The sequence below is a fragment of the Dendrobates tinctorius genome, unplaced genomic scaffold, assembly GCF_039654945.1.
Source record: "Dendrobates tinctorius isolate UK_male_01 unplaced genomic scaffold, ASM3965494v1 ptg000048l, whole genome shotgun sequence".
NCBI classification, from domain to species: domain Eukaryota; kingdom Metazoa; phylum Chordata; class Amphibia; order Anura; family Dendrobatidae; genus Dendrobates; species Dendrobates tinctorius.
Genome location: NW_027361716.1, coordinates 18,796,826 through 18,820,366, shown reverse-complemented (window position 1 = coordinate 18,820,366; position 23,541 = coordinate 18,796,826). Strand labels below are relative to the sequence as shown.

At 43.3% G+C, this 23,541-nt stretch overlaps 1 pseudogene; it reads right to left on the bottom strand.

Moving 5' to 3' along the window:
* Positions 1-22,540: 22,540 nt before the first annotated feature.
* LOC141090270 (ras-related and estrogen-regulated growth inhibitor-like) lies at positions 22,541-23,079 on the bottom strand (annotated as a pseudogene).
* Between the last annotated feature and the right edge of the window lie 462 nt (positions 23,080-23,541).

The following is a 23,541-nucleotide window of genomic DNA, read 5'->3' as shown; positions in this document are numbered from 1 at the left end:
GGTACCTCCTGCTTAGTAACCTTTCCAGCAACGTCAGCTGGTCCACGGTTGTGCCATTGGCTCTTGTTACTTCTGCTGCCCCTCCAGGTTCCAGTACCGTCAGCTGGTTCTCGGCAGATCCTCAGCCTTCTTGTACCTTCTGCTACTTTTCCAAGTTCAAGCTTGTGGAAATGGTTTTTGATTCTCACTCTGGATCTCCCTGACAATGACCCTGAAGACGACGACCCTGAAGACCACACAGAAGAATACCTAAAAGATGACCCTGAAGAAGATGACCAAGAGGACAAAGAACAGGAAGACAACCACCAAGATGCAGAACAACAAGAGACAGAAGACCAAGAAGCATAAAAACCAAAAGCAGAAGAACATGAAGCATAAGACTAACAATCAGAGCAAATTATATTATCTAAATTATAAGCAGAAGAAGACTAAGCAGTGTATGGGGGTGAGTCCGTTCCTCCTCGTGGTGCCCCTGGAAAAGGCCTGCTGCTGCAGGCCAAACTGAACGCGGACAAATCCTGTTGTAAATCTTTTGTTTTGTGACAGGCTGAACGGAAGCTGTCATCTTCAAACTTTTATAGATAACAACTACAGGAATGCCTGACACAAATAAGAATATGATGAGGAAGAAGATGAAGAAGTAGAAGATGAAGAAGTAGAATATGAAGAAGAATAAAAGAAGAAGAATAAAAGAAGAAGAAGATACTGCTGCTGCTGAAGATGATGAAGGAGAAAGTGTGGGAGAAGTAAAAAAGAAGGTGAAGAGCATGGAAGTAGTGAAACATACATATCTGACAAAAAATTAAAGACTAACATAGTCAATATCTTTGTAACTACGAACGTCTTTAAAAAAAAAAAAAATACTGCGATTCCATTTGATTGGGCTAAAGCTCAATGGCTTTGATGTCTCCTACACCTCCCACAATACATTCTACATTATTATTAGTTGTTTTTCTCCATGTAGAATTAACCAACAGGGAAAGAAAGGGTTTTTTTTAATTCCGATATTTCTGTTCCATTGACTTGAATGGGACTTCCGGGATCGGAATCGGCGATACCTGATACTTTTTTTAGATCGGCCGATCCATTCCGATACGATATTTTGCAGTATCGGGTGGTATCGCTCAACACTACTTATGATGCTTAATAAACCGCATGGACTGTTGGAGTTATATGAGAAACCCATGCCGGACCTGGTTATTTGTCTGCCTAGCGAGTAACCCCTACCTGAATAACAAGCGCTATCTTACAATATATGCAGTATATATATATACATATATATATATGTGTGTGTGTGTGTGTCAGTGACACACACATGTATACACAGTGGGGAAAAAATGCATTTAGTCAGCCACCAACTGTGCAAGTTCTCCCACTTAAAAAGATAAGAGAGGCCTGTAATTGACATCATAGGTAGACCACAACTATGAGAGTCAAAATGAGAAAACAAATCCAGAAAATCACCTTGTCTGATTTGGCGAGATTTATTTTGCAAATTATGGTGGAATATAAGTATTTGGTCACCTAAAAACATGCAAGATTTCTGGCTCTCACAGACCTGTAATTTCTTCTTTAAGAGGATGCTCTGTCCTCCACTCATTACCTGTAGTAATGGCACCTGTGTGAACTTGTTATTAGTATAAGAGACACCTGTCCACAACCACAAACAATAATCAAAAACATTTTGGCACTCAACTCGTTGCAAAGATGAAGAATTTTTATTTGCAGTCACAAATATAGACATTTTCGGCTGTTTCAAATAGCCTTCAGCAGTAAACAAGACTGCTCCTATCTCTATAATTTTCTGGACATTAATAATAAGAAAATGTAAGACATACAAGACTACTGACAATCTCCCTCAATCTGGGGCTCCACACAAAATCTCACCCCGTGGGGTCAAATTGATCACAAGAACAGTGAGCAAAAATCCCAGAACCACACAGGGGGAGCTAGTGAATGACCTGCATAGAGCTGGGACCACCGTGGCAAAGGCTACCATCAGTAACACACTACGCCGTCAGGCACTCAGATCCTGCAGTATCAGACGTGTCCCTCTGCTTAAGCCAGTACATGTCCAGGCCTGTCTGAAGTTTGCTAGAGAGCATTTGGATTATCCAGAAGAGTACTGGGAGAATGTCATATGGTCTAATGAAACCAAAGTAGAACTGTTTGGTAGAAGCAAAACTTGTCGTGTATGGAGGAGACAGCATGCTGAGTTGCATCCAAAGAACACCATACCTACTGTAAAGCATGGGGGTGGCAACATCATGTTTTGGGGCTGTTTCTCTGCAACGGGACCAGGGCGACTGATCCGTGTTCATGAAAGAATGAATGGGGCATGTATCATGAGATTTTGAGTGCAAACCTCCATCCATCAGCAAAGGCATTGAAGATGAAACGTGGATGGGTCTTTCAGCATGATAATGATCCTAAGCACACCGCCAGGGCAACGAAAGAGTGGCTTCTTAAGAAGCATATGAAGGTCCTGGAGTAGCCTAGCCAGTCTCCAGATCTCAACCCCATTGAAAACCTTTGGAGGGATTTGAAAATTTGAGCTGCCCAGCGACAGGCCCAAAACATCACTGCTCTAGAGGAGATCTGCATTGAGGAATGGGCCAACATACCACCAACAGTGTGTGCCAATCTTATGAAGACTTACAGAAAACGTTTGACCTCTGTCATTGCCAACAAAGGATATATAACAAAATATTGAGATGAACTTTTGTTAATGACAAAATACTTATTTTCCACCATAATTTGAAAAATAAATCTTGCCAAATCAGAAAAGGTGATTTTCTGGTTTTATGAAAAATTCTCAGTGATCTGCTGTGAAGACACTGAGTTTGAACTGCGGTGATCTCAACACTGGCATTTTCCCACGGTCCAGAGGTCACCGCAGTTCAAGCCGGCTGGGAGTGCTGCCTCAGTGACGTCACCACTAGTCAGTGACGTCACCAGCAGCTCATTCACCAGTGGTTCTCAGCGTGACGGTCGCATATTGGCACCGTCCAGGTTGAAAACTGTTTATCCTCCAGACATGGATTATGGCGTGGGACAGAACAACGGACAGGTATGGAATATTGTTTTTTTTAATTTTACTTTTATTACCGGAGATTGAGGGCTTCGGTGGAATTAGGCAAGGTCGTAAATATGGTTTAATTGAAATTATTAAAGGAGTCTGTGTCTTTCTTTCAATTAAAGGACTTTTTTCTGGGTGTCTATGTTTTCTTACAATGTAACTATGGGGTTAGTAATGGGGGCATCTTATTGACACTTCTTCATTACTAACCTCGGGGCTTGATGTCACCAGACAATATAAAGGTGACATCAACCCCCCAACTTTTACCCCACTTGCCACCGCTACAGGGCAAGTGGGAAGAGCAAGCCTAATTGCCAGAATTGGTGCATCTTAGAGATGCGCCTTTTCTGGGGTGGCTGGGAGCTGATGTTTTTTGCCGGGGGGCCAGTAGCCATGGTCCCTTCCTAGGCTATTAATATCAGCCCGCAGCTGTCTGCATAGCCTTTGCTGGTTATTAATTATAGAGAACCCCACGTCATTTCTTGGGGTGGTCCCCCATTTTAATAGTCAGTAAAGGTTAATTATATAGTTGTGAGCTGATATTAATAGCATGGGAAGCTCCATGGGTATTACTCCCTTCCCAGGATATAAACATCTGCCCCCAGTCATCAGCTTTCCCTCTGCTGGCTACGAAAATTGCATGGGAGCCCACATCATTTTTTTCAAAAAATAATCTTTTATTAATTAAATACATGTGCAGTAATTTGCACACACACTGTACTAATTGTATTTGTCACTGACATCTATATATCTACCTATTCTACTTACTGTATGTAATCCATCTCTTCTATACTGTCGGCTCCTTCAGTGATTTTACCGTACTCGGCAGATGAATTACCGGCTTTTCCTCTATCCATCTCTCTACGCAATATAAATATATTTATATGTTAGGCGTCAGGTTTCTGCATCTGCTCTGTAGGAATCCAGAGCCTCACATTCTGTGGTCTCCTGCTGTCTATCTACCGCAGAGGAGATTGCTTTGCAGCAGATTGCTCCAGAGACTGTCCCTCTGTTCTCCTACTGGGCATGCTCTCGAGACGATCTCCCATTGGAGATCGAGAGTCATGTGCCCAGGTCCTGCTCCAGATCTCATTGGTTCATCTCGGAGATCTGGAAGCTTCCGGAAGGTCCCGGCTATAAAAAGCACACATGACCGTTCGGCCATGCACTAGTATAGTCTCTAGTTGCAACTGTGTGGATGATGATGGATGTATGAACCTGCAAATGACTCATTAAGATCCCCTTCCTTTGATATTACGAATGTGTACAGGGACTTAGATTAGAGTCAGCACCAGCGCGTGGCAAGCCTCAAGCCACTACAGCATCATCCACAGTGCTAGCGTCTGACATTGCGCCTGCTTCCTTGCTTTGTTGACTAGCGGCAGTGTTCTACGCCACGCTGCAGTTGCCGCCCTCTTTGGCGTCCGCAGTAGCGACGCCGCACGCACGGTAGGTCTAGACGGACGCAGCTCCTCTGTCTTGGGTCATGCTCCTGTGACCAGATACCGTGTGTGCATTTACCTGAGTCCTGTGACACTAACAGGCTCAGTCTTTTGTGTTTACCTCTGCTGACATCTCTGTGAGCAAACAGAGATTTCTTACCGCACTTGGGTGACGTTCAACCCGTGCGCGATATACCGCCATTTTGTGCATCTGCCATTACCTAGCAGCGGTGTAACACCTACTGCACGGTGGTCCCCGAGCGGCGAACGCACTTTATTATTTATTTTTATTTAGTGCGTTCCGCCGTTCCTAACATTATATAAGTGTATGTCACTGACATATTGTATATATACATCTATTCTATGTGTATATAACTATTCTATCTATTCTATTCTAACCTGTCTCTCTGATTATACTGTACGAGACAGATAATTTGCCGGCTTTTCTTGTATCTATCTATCTACACAATATAAATACATTTATACTGTATAGGTGTGTGTCACTGACATCTATATATCTATGTATTTTATACATATAGATCTATTCTATTTATTCTATTCTAACCAGTCAGTGTGATTTTACGGTACAGCACACATGAATTGCCGGCATTTCAAAGGACACTGATGCGTAAACATCGGACAGCACTCGCATGGTCCGTGTTGTGTCCGATGTTTTCTCGTACCTATAGGCTCGCATTGGTGAGACAGACGCATGTAGAATACACTAGAGAAAAAAAATACGGTGATGTGACTTGCCCTATAGATTAACACTGGGCCGAGTGCTATGTGATGTTTTCTCGTCCAATGTGTGGAGTTCAATTAGTCATGTCAATCATTCTGTGAAGAAACAGGTGTGAATCTGGTGGCCCTTATCTAAGGGTGAAGCCAGAGACACTTGGAAGAAAACAGAAGACTACCATTCTAATGGATGGAAGAATGGCCAGAAAGGCAAAGGCACAGCCATTGATCAGCTCCAGGATAAAAGACAGTCTCAAGTTACCTGTGAGTACTGTGACAGAGATGCCTGTGTGAAGCTAATCTCTTAGCAAGAAGTCCCCACAAAGTCCCACTGTTGAAAAAAAGACTTGTACTGAAGCCGATACAATTTGTCAAAGATCACATCAACTGGCCTAAAGAGAAATGGAGAAACATTTTGAGGACTGATGAAAGCAAAATTGTTCTTTTTGGGTCCAAGGGCCCCAGACAGTTCATCAGATGACCCCCAAACTCTGTATTCAAGCCACAGTACACTCTGAAGACAGAGAAGCATGGTGGTGCAAGCATCATGATATGGGCATGTTTCTCCTACTATGGTGCCAGACCTATTTATCGCATACCAGGATCATTGACCAGTTTGCATATATTAACATACTTGAAGTCATGTTGCCTTATGCTGAAGAGGATATGCCCTTAAAATGGGGGTTTCAACAAGACAAAACCCTAAACACACCAATAAAAGAGCAAAATCTTGGTTCCAGTCCAACAAAATTGAGGTTATGGAGAGGCCAGCCCAATCCCCGGACCTTATTCCGATAGAACACTTGTGGGGGGATATTAAAAATGCTGTTTCTGAGGCAAAGTCAACAAATGCCAAAAAGTTGTGGGATGTAGTCCAAGCATCCTGGGCTGGAATAACAGTTGACAGGTGCCAGAAGTTGGATGACTCTGTGGAACATAGATGTGACGCAGTTCTAAAAAGCTGTGGGTATACAACTAAATTCACAGGAATGCGAAATACACAAAGAAAACAACATTGTTTGTAAAGACAGATGCAGATGGGTCGCCCTCCCAGGGCTGTGGGGTACTCGGTACCGGGCCGGTATCAGGGGGATGTGTCACAGCAGCAGTGACCCGGTCCGTGGCCCTGGGCGCCCAATGTCAATGGTGGTGTGTGGTTAATGGAATTGAATAGTTCTTGACGCCACCCGTGGTGTTTGACAAGCAAGATGTTAAGCCAACGCTGCATGCAGATCCTCTGGGGCTGATGGTGTGTTGGAGCATAGATGGTGTAGCTCCCCACAGGTGAAGCTGTAACCCCAGGGCAATGTATAGGCGCAGGCGTTGTGAGGAATACTGGTACTCAGATGTAGCAGTGCTGACGGTGTTGGTGCACAATGACTGGAAGACACCAGGGCTTGTAGTTCCAAAGCTTTACTCACAGTTTGTGGTACACACTGGTGCCTGCCTCTGTGCCGTGTCCTCTGGGGCAGAGACTCAATCAACCTCCCGGGCAAGTCAGGATTCTCCTCTCCAACACTCCGCCAACATGTACCTCTCCTGAACGACTCCTCTATTGCGCTTTATAGTGTGAAGAGCTCCAGTACCGTGGTTACTCTGAAGTTCCTCCTGTCAGATGTTCCTAACAACTCTACTTGTATGACAGACAGCTGTAGCCTGATCAGGGACCTCCTAGATCCCGGCTCTCTATCCGTGTTGCTGTTGTGTCCCAAGTCTTGGATGGGAGTAATGCATTTACAGCCAACTACTCCACCGGTGTCTGCTGCAGAACCATAAGTGTCCATACAACCTCGGGGACCGGGCCCCGGCCTTGTGCTGAGAACCTATAGGCAGGGTTCCTCTTCCAACCCACAACTCCTCTCTGTTCTCCTACTCCTTCGTTCCGCGCTGTTCCGTCTCTCTCTTATGGAAGCTTAGGTTGCAGTTCTACGTCTCTCTCCTTCTGTTCCTTTCCCATGCCAGCTGGCTCAGGTCACTGAGGCAGCTGCAGCACTCCTTCCTCTCTCCTCTCCTAGGGAGCTCGTTCCACTAAGACCAGTCCTCAGCCTCTCCTGACTGACTGTCTTCCTCCGTCTTGAGCTCCCCTCAGACTGACCTTCTGTCAGACTGCTCTCCCAGACTGACCTGTAATTCTAAACCTTCCCAACCTTTTATATGAATCTCAACTCCACCCATCTCCCAGCACATCTCGTGTTACGAAGCAAGGAACCACGAAAGGTGCTCTGCTACCCTCTAAAGGTACTGTCACACTTAGCGATGCACCAGCGATCCCGACTAGCGATATGACGTGGTCAGGATCGCTGGTGCATCGCTAAGTGGTCGCTAGTGAGCTGCCACACAGGCAGATCTCACTAGTGACATCGCTAGGGTCGGGGGTCGCTACTTACCTGTCACACCAGGTGATCCTGCGTCCTCCCGCCTGCGTCCACGCGTCGCTCGTCGTCACAGCAGTAAGCGCCGCAGGAAGCTGACGACGAGAAACAGTCCAGCCTGTTCTCGCGCGATCAGCGATAACCAGCGGAGGAGCGGGTTGTAGGTAAGTATCATACACAGCGATATCGCTAGCAATATCGCTATAACGTCACAAGTTATAGCGATATTGCTAGCGATATCTCTTAGAGTGACATGCCCTGAAGTATGAAGCCGCAATCTGGTCAATTGCTGAACTATCCTGTGTGTGGGGTGCGAGTGTTGGAGTGTGGAAAGGAGCTCCCAACTTACCTAGTTGGTGGGGCACCACACCTTAGGAGATGGTGCAGTACCTCTGTGGCGACAGAGCCTCAGGGGCACCACACAGACACTGCTTTATTTTTTTTAACAGCCCAATGTTCATTTTTTTGTTATTTTCTGTAAAATAGTTAAAATTATATACATTTTTCTTCATGTTTTGAATTAGAGAACAGTATGCATTGTTCCCAATGCTGTAAATAAAAACTAGTATGAAGTTTTAAAACACATTATTATTTTGAACACTGCTGTATAGTTTCAAGTAACATTTCAGAATAGGCTGCTTCGTGTGTGTACATTAGGAAAAACACAATTTCTGGCCATTGCATGACTACATGATTTGTACTCTGCACTCTCACCAATTTTTGCTTCTGCAGGCTCTATCTCATAAATTGCAGTTGACTCTGGACTGGTGGGAGAGAACAGCTGATATGATGTCTCCTAAGCACACAGCATCCATGCTTCATTTCCTTTTAGCAAAGAGACACAGAGGCAGACATACCATTGGTTCAACTTCTGCAGCCATACTGTCTCTGCTTTTTTTCTGATACTGGACTAGTTGTAACCATTTTTATCTGCGTTATCCCTCAGCATATACATTATTGTGCTAAAGTTTTAGCCAGCTGTGGAATACATGATGTAAAGTAAGAATAGTGTAAAAAATGCAGGTGTTAGTTTGTTTAATCAAATTATAAAATGCAAAGTGAATGAACAAAAGGGAAAATAAAACCAAACAAATATTTGGTGTAACCGCTCTTTACTTTCAAAACACAACTAATTCTTCCAGGGAAAACATTTGTCACTTGCACGCAGGTTTTGAAGGACTTCAGCAGGGAGGCTGTTCCAAGCATCTTGGAGAAGTAACCACAGATCTCCTGTGGATGTCGCTTGCACAAATCCTTCTGATTTTCATGTAATCGCAGAATAGCTCGATGTTGAGATAAGGACTCTGTGGGTGCATAACATCACTTCCAGGACTCCTTGCTCATCTTTACACTGAAGCTAGTTCTTAATGGCATTGGCTGTATGTTTGGGGTCATTGTCCTGCTGCTGAATCAATTTGGATCCAGACACTTCCTGATGGTATTGCATGATCAATAAGTTTCTTCCAGCATTTCTCGCATTGAGACATCATTAACCTTGACCAAATTCCCAACTCCATGAGCTTAAATACAGCCTCAAATTGGCATGGACCCTCCACCATGCGTCACTATTATCTGCAGATGCTCATTGTTGTACCACACTCAAGTCTTTAGGCAAATAATTCGTCTTATGTTACAGCCAAGTATTTCACATTTTCACTCATCACTCCAGAGTACATGCTGAAATTTTCTGCACCCCAGTTCCCATGTCTTCATGCACATTTGTGTCAGTTAGCCTTGTTTCTATGTCCACAGTATGGTTTTTGGTCACAGTTCTTTAACCCCTTCCTTACATCAGACGTACTATCCCGTCCATGGGCCCCGGGCCCCTATGCCCATGGACGGGATAGTACGTCTACCGCGATCATCGACGCCCACGTGGTGAGCGCCGCTGATCGCGGCCGGGTGTCAGCTGATTATCACAGCTGACACCCGGCACTATGTGTCAGGGGCGGTCACGGACCGCCCCCAATACGTTAACCCCTTGCACACCGCGATCAGTTAAAGGGAAGCATCGGCAGGGAGGGGGCTCCCTCCGTGCTTCCCTGAGCCCCCCACGGCAGCGCAATGTGCAGCGCTGCTGCGGGGGTCTCTTTCCCTACAGGCCCCCGAATCCAAGATGGCGACGGGGGCCTTCGGGGGCCTGTAGGGAGCTGACTTCCTCAGTGCCTGCAAAGCGCAGGCATGAGGAAGTCTGCAGAACTGCCTGTGACAGATCACTGATCTGTCACAGTGATCTGTGATGTGACAGATCAGCGATCTGTCACAGGACAGTGATGTCCCACCTGGGACTATGTAATAAAGTTAAAAAAAAAAAAAAAGTGTTAAAATAATTAAAAGAAAATCGCCAAATAAATTAGAAAAAAAAAAATATTCCCCCAATAAATCCATTTTTTTTAAATAAAAAAAAACCAAAACAATAAAAGTACACATATTAGGTATTGCCGCGTCCGTAACGACCTGCCCTATAAATATATATCCCATTAGTTAACCCTTTTAGCGAACCCCTTAAAAAATAAAAATAAAAAACGAAGCAAAAAATAATGATTTATTATACCCCCAAACAAAAAGTGCAATAACGCGCGATCAAAAAAATGCATATAAATAGCCATGGTACCGCTGAAAACGTCATCTTGTCCCGCAAAAAACGAGCTGCCACACAGCATCATCAGCGAAAAAATAAAAAAGTTATAGCTTGCAGAATAAAGCGATACAAAAATAATTATTTATATAAAATAGTTTTCATTGCATAAAACCGACAAAACATAAAAAAACAACCTAAATGAGGTATCGCTGTAACCGTACTGACCCGAAGAATAAAACCGCTTTATCAATTTTACCGCACGCGGAACGGTGTAAACGCACCCCCCCAAAAGATATTCATGAAACGCTGGTTTTTGTTCATTCTGCGTCCCAAAAATCGGAATAAAAAGCGATCAAAAAATGTCACGTGCCCGAAAATGGTACCAATAAAAACGTCAACTCGTCCCGCAAAAAATAAGACCTCAAATGACTCAGTGAGTCAAAATACGGAAAAATTATAGCTCTCAATATGTGGTGATGCAAAAACTATTTTTACAATAAAAAGCGTCTTTTAGCGTGCGACAGCCGCCAAAAATAAAAACCGCCATAAATAGTAAATCAAACTCCCCTTTATCACCCCCTTAGTAAGGGAAAAATAATAAAATTAAAAGAAAATGTATTTATTTCCATTTTCCCATTAGGGTTAGGGCTAGGGATAGGGCCAGGGTTAGGGCTAGGGTTAGGGCTAGGGTTAGGGTTAGGGCTGAGATTAGGGTTAGGGGTGTGTTGGCATTAGGGTTGGAGTTGGGGGTTTCCACTGTTTGGGCACATCAGGTGCTCTCCAAATGCAACATGGCATCTGATCTCAATTCCAGCCAATTCTGAGTTGAAAAAGTCAAATGGTGCTCCTTCCCTTCCAAGCTCTGCCATGCGCCCAAACAGTGTTTTACCCCACATGTAGGGTATCAGCCTACTCAGGACAAATTGCAAAACAACTTTTGGGGTCCAATTTCTCCTGTTACCCTTAGGAAAATAAAAAATTGGGGGCAAAAATATCATTTTTGTGGAAAAAAATGATTTTTTTTATTTTCACGCCCGGGCGTTATAAACTTCTGTGAAGCACTTGGGGGTTCAAAGTGCTCACCACACTTCTAGATAAGTTCCGTGGGGGGTCTAATGTCCAAAATGGGGTCACTTGTGGGGAGTTTCAATAGTTTAGTTAGATCAGGGGCTCTCCAAACGCACATGACACCCGCAGACTATTCCATCAAAGTCTGCATTCCAAAACGTCACTACTTCCCTTCCAAGCCCCGACGTGTGCCCATACAGTAGTTTTCTCCCACAAATGGGGTGTCAGCGTACTCAGGACAAATTGGACAACAACTTTTGGGGTCCAATTTCTCCTGTTACCCTTGGGAAAATAAAAAAATTGGGGACTAATTGATCATGTTTGTGGAAAAAATACGATTTTTTTATTTTCATGCCCAGGCACTATAAACTTCTGTGAAGCCCTTGGGGGTTCAAAGTGCTAACCACACATCTAAATAAGTTCCTTAGAGGTCTAGTTTCCAAAATGGGGTCATTTGTGGGGGGTTTCCACTGTTTAGGTACATTAGGGGCTCTCCAAAGACAACATGACACCCGCAGACCTTTCCATCAAAGTCTGCATTCCAAAACGTCACTACTTCCCTTCCGAGCCCCGACATGTGCCCATACAGTAGTTTTCTCCCACATATGGGGTATCAGCGTACTCAGGACAAATTGGACAACAACTTTTGGGGTCCAATTTCTCCTGGTACCCTTGGGAAAATAAAAAAATTGGTGACTAAAAGATCATGTTTGTGGAAAAAATACGAATTTTTTATTTTCACGCCCGGGCGTTATAAACTTCTGTGAAGCACTGGAGGGGTCAAAGTGCTCACCACATTTCTAGATAAGTTCCTTGGGGGTCTAGTTTCCAAAATGGTGTCATTTGTGGAGGGTTTCCACTGTTTTGGTACATCAGGGGCTTTCCAAACGCGATATGGTGTCAGATCTCAATTCCAGCCAAAAACATCAAATGGCGCTGCTTCCCTTCCGAGCTCTGCCATGCACCCAAATAGTGGTTTACCCCCACATGTGGGGTATCAGCGTACTCAGGACAAATTGCACAATACCTTTTAGGGCCCTGTTACCCTTGGAAAAATAAGAATTGAGGGTGAAAAGATAATTTTTGTGGAAAAAATATGATTTTTTAATTGTACGGCTGTATGTTATAAACTTCTATGAAGCCCTTGTGGGTTCCAAGTTCTCACCACATATCTAGATAAGTTCCTTGGGGGGTCTAGTTTCCAAAATGGGGTCACTTGTGGGGGTTTCCACTGTTTAGGTACATCAGGGGCTCTCCAAACGTGACATGGCGTCCGATCTGAATTCCAGCCAATTTTGCATTGAAAAAGTCAAACGGCGCTCCTTCCCTTCTGAGCTCTGCCATGCGCCGAAACAGTGGTTCCCCCCACATATCAGGTATCAGCGTACTCAGGACAAATTGCACAATAACTTTTGCAGTCCAATTTGTCCTGTTACCCTTGGTAAAATAAAAAAATTGAACCTGAAGTATTTTTTTTGTGAAAAAAAGTTAGATATTCATTTTATTTTAAGTATTCAAAAAATTCCTGTGACGCACCTAAAGGGTTAATAAACTTCTTGAATGTGGTTTTGAGCACCTTAAGGGGTGCAGTTTTTAGAATGGTGTCATTTTGGGGTATTTTCTATCATATAGACCCCTCAAAGTGGCTTCAAATGTGATGTGGTCCGTAAAAATAAGATGGTGTTGCAAAAATGAGAAATCGCTGGTCAATTTTTAACCCTTATAACTTCCTAACAAAAAAATTTTGGTTCCAAAATTATGCTGATGTAAAGTAAACATGTGGGAAATGTTACTTATCAAGTTTTTTGTGTGCCGTACCGCTGTGATTTAAGGGCATAAAAATTCAAAGTTGGAAAATTGCGAAATTTTCAAAATTTTTGCCAAATTTCCATTTTTTTTACAAATAAACGCAAGTTATTTGAATGAAATTTTACCACTAACATGAAGTACAATATGTCACGAGAAAACAATGTCAGAATCACCGGGATCCATAGAAGCGTTCCAGAGTTATGACCTCATAAAGGGAAAGTGGTCAGAATTGTAAAAATTGGCCTGGTCATGAACGTGCAAACCACCCTTGGGGGTGAAGGGGTTAATGAATACCACTTCTGGCCAGACTTCTCCAAAAAAGTAGATGAGGGTAGCTGGGTTTTATTGGATGCTGCCTATTCTGTCACCAATGTATGTGGATGAGATGTGTCTGAGGGATGTGAACACGGTTTTCTGCATAAGTTATAACAGATAGCGTTAACTCACTAACTCATGTCTATTATTGCTGATGAGCTGCACGTGATTAGTCCGGAAGGATGTTGCCGTTATGAATTCAACAGGTTTTATTCACAGTACCTTGATGAGATGAGGTGAGTTATCAGGGATGATGAAGGAATGAAGATGAGGTAAGAGTTAGTACTGCAAGTTAGAAGCATGAAGTTAGAGGTAACAAGAGAATCCTTTCTCCAGTCCTGTAGCATGTGTTAGCCAAGATGGCACTGGCAAAGGTGAAGGAAGTGAGATACAGATGGGAGGAGTTGCAGAAAGAAAGGTAAAGTAGAGTAATAATACATAAACCACATAACAATAGCCAGTAGATGGCAGCAAAGTACAACAAATGCAATAGACAGAATTAACCCATATACATTACATTATATCCTATAATGACTGAAAAGTCTTTGCAAAGGATTAGCTGACAGCACACTGCCAGTTTTGATGGCACTGCTGCACATCTTCTGATTTTGAAGGGAAGTAGGCATGGTGTGTCTTTCATCTGCTGCATTGTTTCCTTGGCCAATAACTGCATTACGGTCATTAACATTGTCCATCTTTGGTGTCCTCAGTACTGAGAAATACAGGCAGATAGTTATCCATCCTACAATACCATCAGGGAGGCGGCTGATTGGCTCCAAATTTTTTTCTGCAGCAAGACAACGACCACAAATATGTTACTAAGAACTATCTCCAGCATAAAGAAGAACATGAAGTCCTGGAAGTGATGGTATGGCTGCACAGAGGCCTGATCTCAACATCATCGAGTCTGTGTGGGATTACATGAAGTGACAGAAGGATTTGTGTAAGCGACATCCACAGATGATCTGTGGTTACTTCTTCCAAGATGTTTGGAACAATCTCTCTGCAGAGTTGCAGTTCATAAACTGTGTGTGGGTATCGAGAAGAATTGAGGTTTTGATGCTATTTTGAAAGCAGAGGGCAGTCACACTAAATATTGGCTTGATTTAGATTTTTGCATTTTGAATTGGTAAAAATAAAATTTTAACTCTTCTATTTGTGAAAGCATCTATGCAGCATTTTCTCCCACCAGTCTAAAATGTTTGAACAATACTGAGTGTTGCAGGGGCAAGATGTCTGAGTGGAAAAAATGTGATATGGATAGTAATGTAATTTTTTGTTATGTTGGTTACATTAGAGAAATGTGTCCTTCTAATGTGTACCGTGTACTGATTGGCAAAACCACAGCTGCAGCAGCAATCTTGGGAATGCCCAGCACTGAGAGGTTGGAAACTGCCTTACTACGAAGATTAATATTACAGAGCTGTAACACGCAGGAAGGAAATGAGTCGCGGGAGAGTGGACGTTCCTTCTAGAGTTCATCCTTACTGACACCTCGGTTTTCAGGAATAAATCAGTTGTGAAATAAAAGTTCAAGCCTCTGCTATTTTTTTCCTGTGCTAAGAAAGAGGTGTATATTGGCCCTTGGGCCCCATAGTCACAGAGTCATCTCTGGCTCGCATGTATACAGCATATTTATCCAGTTCACCATGAGCTCAACAACAAAATCATTTCATCAGATCTCACAAATTATTCACAATATTATTTGTTTTCATGCAAATCTTATTTACAATATTTTATACAAATATAAACATTTCTCTCATCACTTTTTTATACTTTATATTTCATTTCTGGTCCCAGTACCCAAACAGTTATATAAATCTAGTTCTTAAAGGCAAAATACCAAGAGATCTATGCTCAAGGCCATAGCAGACATACTGTACGTATCTCTTTCAATATCTCAACCTTGAATCTTTAAGTAGAACCTGTCATCAGGTCAAAAGTGGCTAGCTTTTGCTCTTACACTATTCCAACTGCTCCCCTGAGTAGATCCTTTTTCATTTGTTCCTTTATAAATCTGCCATACAGTTCCAGAGATATGGACCTTTTTTTGCTGTAATTTGTATGGTCCTTTCTAATGGGCTATGGCTGAAATGATCCTCGGGGGCGTGTCTTTCAGCTTCTCTGCAGTGTTACTCTGCTTGCCACGCCCTCTTAGTAAAGATCATAAAAAACAGCACTAAATTAAAAAAAACCCATATCTCTGGAGCCGTATGATGGAAGTAAATGAAACAAAAAACGGATTGCTCAGGTGAGCAGCATGAGTAAAATAACAGCAATAAATGCCCACTTATGACCTGGTGACAGGTCTCAATAAGCTACCAGAGGTTAAAATTGCAATACAACACTCCCTGTCTTCTCATTGTTAAAAAAGAGACCACAAACCTTGTAACAAAGTCTCCTTTTTACAGTGGCATGTAGAACTTTGTGCACCCCTGGTCAATATTACTGTTATTGTGAGCAGTTTAGCAAGAGGATGAAGAAGTGATCTATAAAAGGCCTAAACTTAAAGATGACACATTTCCTTTGTAATTTAGGCAAAGAAAATGTATTGTCATTTTTTACAATTTAAAAATTACAAAAAGGAAAATGGGCCTATGCAAAAGTTTGGGCACCCTTGTAGATTTGTGTGCTCAGATAACTCTAACCAAGGTATCAGAGCTAATTAGCCTGCAAGGGTTATGACTTGTTCACTATCATCATTGGGAAAGGTCAGGTGATGCACATTTCCCAGCTTTATAAAAATCCAACCTCCTCTAACCTTGTGCCAAAAAACTGCAGCTATGGGTTCTTCTAAGCAGCTGCCTAGCACTCTGAAAATGAAAATGGTGGAGGTCCACAAAGCAGGAGAAGGCTATAAGAAGAAAGTAAATCTTTGTGAAGTTGCCTTTTCCTCAATTCAAAATGTAATTAGGAATGATAGTTAACAGAAACAGTGGAGGTGAAGATAAGGTCTGGAAGACAAAGCAAAATTTCTCACCAACCATTAAGCATGGGGGTGGATCAATCATGCCTTGGGGTTGTGTTGCAGCCAATGGCACGGGAAACATTCCACGAGTAGAGGGAAGAATGGATTCAATGAAATTTCAGCAGATTCTTGATGCAAACATAATGCCACCTGTATAAAAGTTTCATGACTTCTACAAATAGATAATTGATCATAAATACATGTCAAAATCCACAAGAGACTACCGCAAAAGGTGCAAGCTGAAGGTTTTACAATGGCTGCTAACTTTTAACTAGCATGACATAGTGTGATGAGTGGTGCTTGTAGTGATATATAATCTAAGGTTCCCATTGCTCTATGTGGATAAGGAATATGATGGTGCTTTATATGAACAACTACTAATGGATCTAACTGTATGATCCTTATAGATTCGGGAAGGCAATAATTGTAGATATAAGAGCTTGCTACTTTAGGCAATAGGGTCGATAGGCTTCTAGAATGTTATTTATTCAGTGCCTATATACTATTCTTACCTATTAGAAAGCTTATTTGTAGTGACGTACTGCTAGAGCGATTTTCAGTAATAGGTCCTACTATAAACTTGCACCCTTCAATATAAAGGGTCTCCCTAAGTGGATCTAACTGTATGATCCTTACAGCTTTGGGTAGACAAATAATTGGAAAAGAAGAGTCTAAGTTAACCATAGGTAATGAAGGCTGGTATTCCTCTGTTATTAGTCAGCAAATGGTGAAATACCTTCCCTGCTTACCAAAGCTAACTAATGTAAGGGTAGTGCAATAGCTAATAGGCTGTAATACACACTAGCACTTTCTGTCACTGACAGATTTCCCTACATGGCATAACTATAACTCACACACTAGAGTCATGTATTTTTAATAGTGTGTCCCTTCGAATTTAATAAAAGTTCTGTTTTACTTTAGGATCTTTAATAGGGATCTTTATTTGCCTATGGCAATATGTGTGTTGCAGCCAATGGCACAGGGAACATTCCACAAGTAGGGGGAAGAGTAGATTCAATAAAATTTCAACAAATTCTTGATGCAAACATAACACCACCTGTAAAAAAGCTGAAGATGAAAAGATGATGGCTTCTACAAATGGATGATGATCCCAAACACACGTCATAATCCACAATAGACGACCTCAAACGGTGCAAGCTGAAGCTCCTACACTGGCCCTCACAGTTCCCTGATCTGAATATCATTGAAAATCTGTGGCTAGACGTCAAAATAGCAGAGGATGCAAGACAGAGCCAGGAATCGCACAGAACTGGGAAGATTTTCCAAGGAAGAATGGATGAAAATCCCTCAAACAAGAATTGAAAGACTCTTGGCTGGCTGCAAAAAGCATTTACAAGCTGTAATCCTCTCAAAAGGGGGTGCTACTAGGTACTAACCATGCAGGGTGCCTATACTTTGCATTGGACCATTTGCCTTTTTTAAAAAGGAAAAAATAACAATTTTTTTTGGCTTAAAATGCAAAGGAAATGTGTCATCCTTAACTTTAGGCCAAAACCAAAAAAGAAATAGGAAGCTTGATTACCATAAAAATGGATTTTATTTTGTATGTGCAATAGTGCAAATCTTTAACATATTTCCGTAAAAAGCAATTTTTATTAAATATAGTAAATGCAACAATGCCAATAAAAACGGGGAGACACCAATACAAAAGAATGCTGCAAAAAATGTCCTATGGTATAGATAGATAATATATTCCTTGCATAATTGCATGTATGCGCATATAAAGGCTAAAGTTCACAAAAAAGTCTGAGTAAAATACTCAAGAAAAATTAGCCCAAAATTTGTCCAAAAAGTCTTTATAGCATAGATTTCTACCAATAAAAAATATGTGTAATACCAGTACAGAAATGGAATATGAAATCAGCTTGATAAAGCAACCAGTATTATACTTATAAAAGAAGAGTAAAGTGCCTGTGCAACAATAGACCATTTACAGACAAATAAGCCTAATATAAAGGTAATTCTGAAAGCACAATACTGAATTGCTATACTGGCATTGCCCAAAGCTATGCAGATGGCTGAGACAAAGAAGTCCTATTAACATACTGTATATAAAAAGTAGCAAAGAGACAATAATCATGCAAAAAGGTGCTCATGTAATGGATCTAAATCTATACCTGCTAGCAGCAATCACCCCAACGCGCGTTTCGCACTTGGCTTTATCCAGGGATATGTACATACGCTTTATATTCTAATTGGTTGGTATCATGACTTGTCCAGAGAGACAGAGCCACATTTGCTGGTAGACTTGTCAGGTCAGGAATACACCTAAGAGAGGTTCTTAATATCTGAGCTCCTAATGTTTAGAAACCAAGGTTGTGAGAAATGACATTGTATTTCCTGCATTGTGGCTGAGCTTTGGTAAAAATGTGGTCAGATAAGTCTATTCTCAGGCCCCATGGCACTTACTAATGTAGATTAATTCTCAGTCTTTCAGTCCCTCCATGTTATTGACATCTGAGGCTGCAGCGCTGGCAATAGTCTCGGCAATAGTCTCATTTTATGGCCAAAGATGGGACGACCTGTGAGATCTGATCACATGCCATGTGACTAACATGTCTATGGCTTATTGCGTGCTCTCGTCACTATACAGGACCCATGGACTGAATTCACTGCACAGCCCATGACATATTGCTTCATGCTGTGTCCCATCCGGAGCCTTTACACACTGTCGGGAATATGTAAAGCACCATGTCTGGAAGGGGCAGAGCAAGGTGAAATGATTGGATTTACAGCGACATGGCATGACATTATTGCTGAGGCGTGATGCCCATGTGACACCCTGCCATGGCCGCCAATCACAGGAAGATCAGCAGATGCCGTCAGTTAGGGGGCAGCTCACAGGACTCCCATAAAGGGCCACACATCATTAATTTGGACACTGGACCGGTTTTACCAATCAATTTCCAGTTATTTTTATTGGGAGCTCTATTATTCCTTATGGATTAGGCTCCATTAGTGGTGGCCACTAGGAAACAACATGTCATCATGTAACAGTATACAGCAGGTATAGGAGGAAAGTGAAGAGGATTTGGAGATTGGTATTAGAAGAAATGTGTCTACGTAAATGCAATGCAAACCTTAGGTAACATCCTTGTCCTAAAAATCACAAACAACTGAGGCATCGCTCCCAGGATTATACCCAAAGGAGTAAAATGACTGTCTCATCTGGAGTAAGAAGAATGTGCTAGGTCACTGGACATAACCATTACACCTAGGGACCAGGTAGACTTTCCAAGAATACGACACAGTCCAGGGCCGGACTGGGACTAAAATTCAGCCCTGGCATTTGAAGTTACACAGGCCCACTAGTCACATGGTGACTATATAATATCTTTGTACACTTGTAGTTTACAAGAAGTGAGAGGTGATTAACACGACTATATAACATGTAGTCATAGCTGTGCTCAGTATTTCAGCTCAGTCCTATTTATTGCTTTTAGGTACAGTACTCCTCCCAAATCTCTGTCCCCTTTTGTATGCATCATTACAGAATTCCTGGCAGAACTGCTCTCTATTGGGCAACCAGACCCCCTGGTCATAGCCGCCCCTATCATACCTCCCAACTTTTGAAGAAGGGAAAGACTGACAAAGATTGCGGCGCGCTGCTGCAAATTTTGGCCACGCCCAGCCACACCCATTTCACAACTAGTCACACCCATGTGCACACCTAATCGCACCCATTTAGCACTGCTGATCACACTGACTGGTACTGAGGGCACAGTGGCTGGCATTATGGGCACACTGACTGGCACTAAGGAAGAGAGAAAACAGAGAGAGAGAAGAAAGAAAGGGGAAAGAAAGAAAGAACAGAGAGAGACAAAGAAAGAACAGAGAGAGACAGAGAAAGAACAGAGAGAGAAAGAAAGAGGGGAAAGAAAGAAAGAACAGAGAGAGACAGAGAAAGAACAGAGAGAGAAAGAAATAAGTAAAGAAAAAGAAAGAACAGAGAGAAAGAGAGGAAAGAAAAAGAAAGAAAGAGGGAAAGAAAGAACAGAGAGAAAGAAAAAGAGAGAAAGAAATAAAGAAAGATTCTACAAAGATACTATAGCAGCCCGGCTCCCATTGTAGTGCCCACCTGAGCCTCCCGGTGCAGGACCTATCATGATCCGCTCACATGGCCGGCATCCCCGATTCCAAGGCGATCCTGCTGTCTGCGCTGTCGGAGGAGGACACGGTGATGGATCTGAAGCATTCCTAGTTCCGTCACAATCTCCTCAAGAAATTATCTCATTTCCGGTCAGCTTCCAGCACATCACTTCAGGTGGAACGTCATGTGTGTGTTTTAAAATGCTCCTCGGGGCTCCGCCGTGTACTCCTGTGTCCGTGGGAAAAGCACGCTTTGTATGCTTTGTACACACTTGGCTCCGCTCCGTACATCCCGTACACATATGGCTCCACTCCATACACACACGGCTCCACTCTGTCCACCTCGCACATGCGCGGCTCCTCTCCGTACACCTCGCACACGCGCGGCTCCGCTCCGTACACCTCGCACACGCGCGGCTCCTCTCCGTACACCTCGCACACGCGCGGCTCCGCTCCGTACACCTCGCACACGCGCGGCTCCGCTCCGTACACCTCGCACACGCGCGGCTCCGCTCCGTACACCTCGCACACGCGCGGCTCCGCTCCGTACACCTCGCACACGCGCGGCTCCGCTCCGTACACCTCGCACACGCGCGGCTCCGCTCCGTACACCTCGCACACGCGCGGCTCCGCTCCGTACACCTCGCACACGCGCGGCTCCGCTCCGTACACCTCGCACACGCGCGGCTCCACTCCGTACACCTCGCACACACGCGGCTCCGCTCCGTACACCTCGCACACACGCGGCTCCGCTCCGTACACCTCGCACACACGCGGCTCCGCTCCGTACACCTCGTACACCCGCGGCTCCGCTCCGTACACCTCGTACACACACGGCTCTGCTACATCCACACTGTAAATCCTGACCCCACACATACTTACCTCAACCAGCACCATGACAACAGCAAAGCAGAGTCTTGCAGACGGTAGAGGCAAGGCTGAGCGCACAGGACCTGTGATGAGGTCACAGGAGGGGCGGAGTCAGGGGTGACATGTTCGGGGGTCTGGACAAAGGCTCCTGATCATGTGACCCCCTGACTCCTCCCCTCCTGTGACCTCATCACAGGTCCTGCGAACAGAGCCAGCAGGCAAGCGAGTGCGACGCTGTGAGTGGCTGGGGGGGAGGGGGTCTAATGCTAGGGCGAGGATGGGGGAGGGGGCGTGGCGGCTTATCTCCCTGCAGTGCGGGAGGAACTTGGAAACTATCACCGCCGTGCCCGCAGAGGGCCGGCGGCAGGAGAAACAGTGGCCGCAGCAGCTGGCAAGCGGCCAGATGATTGGGCGCTGCCGCCCGCGGCCCACGTGACAGCGGCCCAGCGGGAAAATGCCCGGTTGGTTATATTGCCAATCCGGGCCTGACACAGTCTCTCTACAAGGAACATCCACCCTGGAGATCGCTGCTTTAGGCCAAACTCCAAACACTACTTGGTTGGGGTGAATAGCAACGATATGAAAAAAGAAGAAAAATTATTTATTTTTCATCATCCTAAATCCCCTCCATTACCCACTGCTTCATTTTAAAATATCAAGAATATGAGACAATTTCTTGGACAATAATTATAATGAAAGAGGTGGGAGTATTTCTTTGTCTCCAACATGGATAACAGCATGTGTGAAAAGTTCCCATTAAAAATTCTGCATCTGAACACGGCCAGAGAAGCGGTTCTTGGTGAAGCCTTTATCTTCAGTCTATGGTAACGTGTCACAATAAAACTAAAAAAGCGCCAGCTCTTTTGTCACTTCTCCATAAAGGACAGTAGAATAATCCATCCAATAAGGTGCACACAACTGATATACAACCTAAATAGACCATCCAGGGAAATAAAGTAAGCATCATGCCGTTGGCGCAATGCTTTCATCTTAATTAGGTAATTAGTCCTCTTGTGTCTTTCTCCCAAATATCTTGGCTCACTTGTCAAACTAACAACATAAATTAGTATTTTAGTGTGTTGTGGCAAACGTCTATCCACCTGCTGCCCGTAGCCCACTAGTGAAGACATCCGCATGTCTTTTTATTCTAGCATACTCAAGAGTTGTGCTCCACATTCATGGAGTAAATCAGAATTCTCCTTCATTGCTTTTTATCAATGCAAACCATTCCGGAATATAATCCCGAAAAGAATTGAAACTTAAACTTCGACCATTCGCATTTAGAGCAGAATTGGCCTAAATTTTGGGAATCCTTTCCATCAATTTGGATACATTTCTTCTTTTGAAAGTCCCAGGAGAAAGGCTTCCTTGTCTAAGTAGTTCATAGTAAAGTGTGTTGAAGACCAGAGCTGCATCTCCATAACTGTCCCTGGTGGACATTTCATAGCATGGATGCTTCAAGGCCTTGGAGAGCTTTTCCCCATCTTCAGTGGACACCATGCGATCACACTGGAGATCTTTCTTCTTCCCGACAATTTCTCTAGGGGGTTGCTCAGTTGATCCTTTCTTATTGGTGGAGTGAATGTGATTAATTAAGAAGCATAATCTCATGACTTCATCAAAGCTGCAGCGATCTGTACTGAGTACACCACTGCAAAACTATCGCCCCATTTAATTTTCTCTTTAATCTGAAGGGAGTCCTCCTCCTTGAAAAAAGCGAATGTCATGCATTAAAGCAGGGAAAGATGTAATTCCTATATTATTTGTAATGAAAGCTAATGAATACCTTCCAACATCAAGATATCAGTGGGGGCCGTCCACTGAAATGGATCTTAGAGGTGAAGCCTCAGCAAGTTTGCTGAATAGATGGTTGTGTGGCTAATATATAGAGGGGCTCGAAATAAAAATTCAAAATGTACAGCTCTTAGAATATGGCAACAAAACTTTTATTTTCTTTTGTAAAAAATACATATAGCAAGAACAATATAAAATTGGTATTACCATTATCATACTGACCCATGCAATAAAGTTAAAGGGCCATTCCCCAAAAAATCTAATTGTTCCAATGTATGGGAAAGCAGTTCAATTGCTGATTACTGGGGGTCTGACAGCTTGGACCAGCAAGGATCCCAAGATCATGGTTCTGGAACCCCCTTAAAATGGCACTGCAGTCTCATCGTGAATATGGT